At 40.2% G+C, this 6961-nt stretch overlaps 1 long non-coding RNA gene across 1 annotated transcript; it reads right to left on the bottom strand.

The window, feature by feature from the left end:
* Positions 1–962: 962 nt before the first annotated feature.
* On the bottom strand, positions 963–4550 carry LOC127490303 (uncharacterized). Its single transcript, XR_007918199.2, has 3 exons — positions 4396–4550; positions 3902–4058; positions 963–1341 (listed from the first exon to the last, which is right to left on the bottom strand). It is a non-coding gene; the product is annotated as an uncharacterized lncRNA (long non-coding RNA).
* Between the last annotated feature and the right edge of the window lie 2411 nt (positions 4551–6961).

The raw sequence follows: 6961 nt of genomic DNA, 5'->3' as shown, positions 1-6961 counted from the left end.
TCCCTGGGTCTATCCAGCTCTCTCAATGGAGAATATCTCCTTAAACCCTTTTATTGCAATATAATTTTAAAATATGTTATCTCAAAAACTTAAAAAAAATAAAGAGAGGGAGGGAACAAGGGAAAATCACCATATTATTAGAACTGCATCTAGGAACTATAATGAATCTGTTAAAAATGAATTAAAAATTTAAAAACATTAAATAGCAAAAACAAACAAAACGCCAAAAAAACTAGAAACAAGCTTGGCATATGATCCAGAAGTCTCACTGCTGGGTGTATACCCAAAAGACTTGAACACAGTATATCAAAGAGATAGCTGCACCATCATGTTTGCAGCAGCACTGTTCATAACAGTCTAAATATGGAATCCACCAATGTGTCCATCATAAGAAAAAACAGCTAAATAAATGTGGTATATGTGTACAATGGAGTATTATCCAGCTGTACAGTGAAATTCTCTCATCTGCATCAAAGTGGTTGCAATTGGAGGACATTATGTTGAATGAAATAAACTGGACATAGAAAGATAAATACCACATGTTTTCCCTTAAATGCAGGAGCTAAAAAAAAATTTTTTTTGACAGGCAGAGTTAGACAGTGAGAGAGACAGAGAGAAAGGTCTTCCTTTTTCCACTGGTTCACCCCCAAAGTGGCCGCTATGGCTGGCACGTTGCGGCCAGCGTGTTGCGCCAATCTGAAGCCAGGAGCCAGGTGCTTCCTCCTGGTCTTCCATGTGGGTGCATGGCCCAAGGACCTGGGCCATCCTCCACTGCACTCCCGGGCCACAGCAGAGAGCTGGACTGGAAGAGGAACAACCGGGACAGAATCTGGCGCTCCAACCAGGACTAGAACCCAGGGTGTCAGCGCCGCAGGCAGAGGATTAGCCTAGTGAGCCGCGGCGCCAGCTGGAGCTAAAATTTTTTAAAAAATTAAAAAAAAAAAAACATAATATTGTGAAGTGTACAGCAAAATATTTATTTGATAATTTATTTATTTTTAATTATCTGAAAGAATTACAGCCAAAGAAGGAGAAGCAGATGGAGAAAGGGAAAGGAGGAGAAATATCCTCCCTCTGCTGGTTCACTCCCCAAATGTCTGCAATAGCTAGGGCTGGGCAACGTCAAAGTCAAGAGCCAGAAATTCCAGTGGGGACTCTCAGGTGGGTTGCAGGAACACAAGTACTGAAGACGTTATCTTCTTCTTCCCAGGCACATTAGCAGTAAGCTGCATCAGAAGCAGAGCTGGGACTCCATCTTAGGCACTCCGATAGAGGAAGCAGGTGTCCCATGTAGTGACTTAACCTGCTGCACCACAATGCCCGTACCTCAATGGAGATTATCTGCATTTGAAAAAGAAAACTTATTTGACAACTTAGTTACAATTGGAGCTTAGAATAATTCAATTGATATTCACGTCATGGTTTGGAGCTTAGAACAATTCAGAGAATTCTTCATCTGAGATAAGCTTGAATATAAGGGATCCCCAAGCTAGAGTCCCCTCAAGTTTATACAGCAAATCGAGAGTGAAGTAGGCAGTCCACCCATTTTGTGGATTCCTGCATCAGTCAGGGTATCATAACTTGTCCTCACGGTCCACCAATTCACGGAACCTGGTCTTTGGAACTCACAGGTAAGATTTATTCGGATGTCTTTAACAAGTGATGGAATGATCCAATTCTTGGATTTACCCTATTAATTTGTTTAGCCTGTCAGCATAATTCTGATTGTTTAGTGCCATCGTCACAGGCTACAAGATCCAAAATAGGTGAAGCAGCTAATAAGTTAAGAAAACTCTGATTAAGTTCCATGAGGACTCAATGAGCTTTGTACAGGTTAATTGAATTTTTATAGATTAATTTCCCTTTCCGGATTCTAGGAGGTTGCTCTGTTTCAGAGCCCACTGCCAAACCAGTGATGGGAAAAATTAGAAATCCCACACTAAATCAATTGTCTCTGCTTTCATCTTGGCAATCTTAATGCACAAAACAGAAAACATGAAATGTGTATGGAAGAAACAATGACTGGTTTCTAGAGTTATATGGACATAGCTGTCACAATACAGTAAACTTCTGACTTAACAATAAATAATCACCAGGAGGATTTACTGACTCTAATACTTGAAGATTTCCAGAACTCAAGCAAAGTTTCAGGTGACCTGTAGTTATCACATTCCAAATCTGTCCATACCTAGATAGAGTTAAAAGAACAGGTCACGTAAGGGTTAAGCTCAGGCTACTCTGCACTGTTATTTATACTGGTAAATTACAAGCAGATGCAGGGGAAATATATTTACTTAAATTAATACGGTTTATTTTTATAACAGTTTTACATTTACAGATATATTAGAAGGAAGTGCAAAGCTCCCATTTATCCCCTCACACTCTGCCCACCCCTCACAGTTTCATATTTTATCAACTTGTTGCGTTACTGTGATATATTTTTTTACAATTGGTGAGCCAATACTGAAATATTATTATTAACTGAAGTCCATCAAATATCATCTGTGGATTTTGAGAAAAGTGTAACATTATCCATCTCTACAGTACCATACAAAATAGTTTCACTATCCTAAAAATCCCTGTGCTCTATTTTGTCCATCTCTTCTTCCTCATCCCTAACCCAAACTCCCAGCAACCACTGATATGCTCACAGTCTTCTTATTTGTTGCCTCTTTTAGAACACATGTATTTGTAATGAAATGGTCATATTCGGTCTTTGTAGATTAGATCCTTTTACTTCACTTAAGTTTCCCATGTCATTTCAGGGCTTTATGGTGCATTTCCTTTTGTTACAAAATAATATTCCATCAAATTGGTTAATGTACCATCACAAATTCCATCTAACCACCTAAGATCTAAAGATTTCACCTCTTAAATTTCCTTTTATCTATCTATCTATCTATTGATCTATCTATCTATCGATCTATCGATCTATCGATCTATCGATCTATCTATCATCTATTTAGAAAGGCAGAGAGACAGGGAGCCAGCTCGTCCATCCGTTGATTGACTCTCCAATTGCCCAAAACAGCCAGGACTGGGGCAGGCCAAACCCGGGATCTGGGAACTCAGTTCAGGTCTCACACTTGGTGGCAGGGACCCTACTGCTTGAGCCATCACTACTCTCTCCCAGGCTGCACATTAACAGGAAGATATAAGGGAAAACAGAGCTGGAACTCAAATATGGGGTTCAGGCATCCCCAACCACATCATAACCACTGCTTAACTCCACCTGCTAAATTTTTAAAATTTCATTAAACCCATATACTTGAAATTTTCTCATATACAACTAATTCAGGTCCTCATCATTTCCTCACAAACTAGTGTAATAGCCTGCTATTTGATCTCTCTGCTTCCCCCATGTCCTGCTCCAATCTATATTCTTCATTGTTGCTAGAGAGATCTTCCTGATACAGAAATCTTACCATGCCAGACTTCTGCTAAAATTATTTGATGATTCCTCACTTGTTTTGCATGACGGTCATATTTTTCATCCTCCTTCTCCAGATTCACCCCTGGCTCCTGCTTCTCTCACATTTCACCCCATGGTAACATACCATCACTTCTTGTGCAACATTTGTCCTGACTTTCACGAGGGCATTACTTTCACTCCTGAAACATCATGTTATTATCCCTAAGCAACTTTACTTGACTTCAGTTTGCTGAAACATTACACGTTACAAGATGCCTTTCCTGAAATTTCTTTCTCTCCTCTCCCTTCTTTCTAGACTGTGTCATGTTCCCTGTTCTGTGTTGCAACTAGCCTGCCTGTCTCCATTTTAGTTCCTCCTTATTGTTTCTTGTCAGACTTTCTTTTCAAATCTGTTTCTATTCTACGAGGGCAGAGATGCTTTACCATTTAATGCAGAGTGTGATGTATAACCTATTTCATAGTTATTACCTGAATGAATGAAACAGCAGATGTCCAAAGTCAAGTTGACTCCTGAATGGTCACAGAATTGAGCGCCTGCTTGAGAGACCTGACTCTCCTTGCAAGGACAGGTGCACATATGATGATTATAGTTGGCAGGAAGAGCCTGGAGTGGATTGCAGGAATCCTGGAATAGAGCAAATGCTATGTTCTTTCATATTCTTTCCAATATCTACAGAATATTTTTCTGCTCTGCAGTTGGCAAATATGATATTTCTCTATCACCTACTTCTCATCCCCCCTGTTTCTCCCTGAGCATAATCAGAATGCAGGAACTATGAAGCTGTCCCATTAGGAGACTACTTGAGTGGTCCCTTGCTTGGCTCTCTTGGAAGATGGAATTGTGAGTTCTGGATTTTCTTATTAAATAAGAACCTTTATCTTGAAGAGGTAGTTTATGTGCAAAGACTTAGTAAAATTAAACTCTAACCCACATCTCAGAAGAGCATGATGTCAATACCTACCTCTCATATTTCCCTTTCTTCTCTGCTCTCCATCTCTGGCTTGGGTTCCCCCTGCTCATTTTCCCCTGGACAGCGCTGGCCAGCATCATTGTTCCTTTCTCTGGGACAGGCCATTTACTTTCCTCAATGTTTAATGTTAAACTAGACCAGTTCTGTTCTCTGAAGAAACATAATATCAACTTTCGGTTCTCCTGTGTGACTCATCTGAAAAGTATCTGCAAGGAATGTGGGAGAAGCAGAGGAGAATTCTTTATCGTTTCCTTCTTTGGCGAATTTGGGCTATCTCTCTTGCCAGGAAACGTTAGCTGCTTTCTCAATGAAGATTTAGAAATTCTGATGAAAGGGCTATCTAGAAAAGCAAACAAATGTGACTACATAATTCCCTAAGACAGGACTGTTTTTTGAGAAAAACCCTTTCAAGTTCCTTGCAAATTTGTTCTACATTTTCTGATTGCTGAGAAAAGAAGGAAGCTAATATTAATTGAGTGCCTATTCGGCAGCAGGCATAAAGCTCAGTGATTTGCATAAATAGCTATCATTTCAATTTTCTCAACAACTATAATAATAATTTTGCCAACATTTATTGAGCTGTAATTATGTGTCAGGACCTCTGCTAACAGATTTATTTGTGCTATCTAATTTCAGCTTTAGAACCACTCATAATATAGGTACTTTTAAATTACCCTTGTTTTGCAGATAAGAATAAAACATTAAGACAAGTTAACAAACTTGCCTTGAAAACACAATTAGTAAAACAGACCTGAGATTTTTCTTAAGGGTCAGAAGAATCTGTGCCAAAGCCAGCAAGTACTGTGCTATAATGATTTTTAATTATGTAAGATAGGCATTATTATTATTCCCAGCTTACAATCCAAGGGTTTAAAAATAGACGGAAGGAGAGGTTTGAATACCAAGTTTGTCTAATCTTCAACTTGAGGCCTTTGACCCCAAGAGTGACATAACAGAGACTGGGAGACCTGATTCAATATTGTGTCTTGGTGGAGTGGGACCTTGTAGATGAAAAGCAGGTTAGAGAACACCACATATTGCCATCACAGGAACCACCCAGGATTTTCTCTCCAGCCCTCTGGATATCTCATTGTTTTGTAAATACAAATTCTTTCTAATTTTGTCTTGATGTTTCTCCTAGGAGACCTAGGAGAGCAGCTGGAACCATAGCCCTGCCCTTTCAAGGCTCCAATGCCAGTAGTCGTAGATATTTAGAGTGTGTCTTTCCCTGGATACATCTTTATCCTGGGTGACAAGGAAAAAATTTCCCTGAATACATCTTTATCCTGCGTGACAAGGAAAAAAGTTCTCACAGGAGATTTTTTGTTGGCAGATGTTATTGTGGCTCTTGTCTGACATGGGTTAAGAGCATTTCTACCAAGACACACTCTTTAGGAAAGCTCTAAATGAAAAATAAGTTAGCTTCAGCTGCATCAGTCAGGTGTGTTGGTCAGTGCAACAAACTACATGAAGTAACAGAAGCAGTTAACTTACTTACCAAACAGACCAAGAGAAAAGAGGCAGCACACCTCACAGAAGCAACAGGAAATGAAGGATATCAAGGACACACACACAGCCAGCAGGTGAGGAGCAAGAGCGGCGGAGAAGGACCCATGACCAGAGTTCTTACAGGTGTCCAGGGAGTTACCCACACAGGCTTCGCTCTGGAACTTCTGCTTGGTGGGTTTACAGCAAGCAGGCCTGTGTTCCCTGGAAATGGAGTGATTGAGAAGTAGCCACTGCTGCATATCTATGAAGCTCACGTGGGATGTGGATCTGAGTGGGTTATATGAGACTGTCCTCTAGAGAGGTCCTATGAGACAAACATCTGAATTGATCACCTTGAGTGACTGGGAGGAGATAGAGAATTGGAAACTCTACAAAGGTGACTGAGCCCTACTTGTGGAATGAGAAAGCTAATTGATATTCATAAGGAATGCCAAGGCAATATAAACATTGCAAATACTAGCTGATAGAATCAAAAAGGGACAGAATGATCCAACATGGGAAGTGAGATACACAGCAGACCCATAGAATGGCAAATGTCCTAACAGCACTCTGGCCTCAGAATCAGCCCGTAAGGCATGCGGATCCGGCTGAAATGCCCATGAGAGTATTTCAGGCATGGAAAGCCAAGACACTCTGGGGAAAAAAAAAAAACCTAAATGAAAGATCTCCACGAGTGAGATCCCAGTGGAAAGAATGGGTCATCAAAGAAGGAGGTACCTTTCTCTGAAGGGAGGAGAGAAATTCCACTTTGATCATGGCCTTGTCTAAATATGATCATAGTCAGTGAACTCAGGGGGCTTCCATAGCCTTGGCAGCTCATGACAAGAGCCTAGGGTGATTACTGATGCCATAAACAAGAGTGTCAATTTGTTAAGTCAACAACAGGAGTCACTGTACACTTACTCCTCATGTAGGATCTCTGTCCTTAGTGTGCTGTACATTGAGGTTTAATGCTATAACTAGTACTCAAACAGTATTTTTCACTTTATGTTTCTGTGTGGGAGCAAACTGTTGAAATCTTTACTTAATGTATGCTAAACTGATCTTC

This window comes from Oryctolagus cuniculus, chromosome 2 (assembly GCF_964237555.1).
Source record: "Oryctolagus cuniculus chromosome 2, mOryCun1.1, whole genome shotgun sequence".
Lineage (NCBI taxonomy): Eukaryota > Metazoa > Chordata > Mammalia > Lagomorpha > Leporidae > Oryctolagus > Oryctolagus cuniculus.
This window is presented reverse-complemented; position numbering and strand designations above follow the sequence as displayed.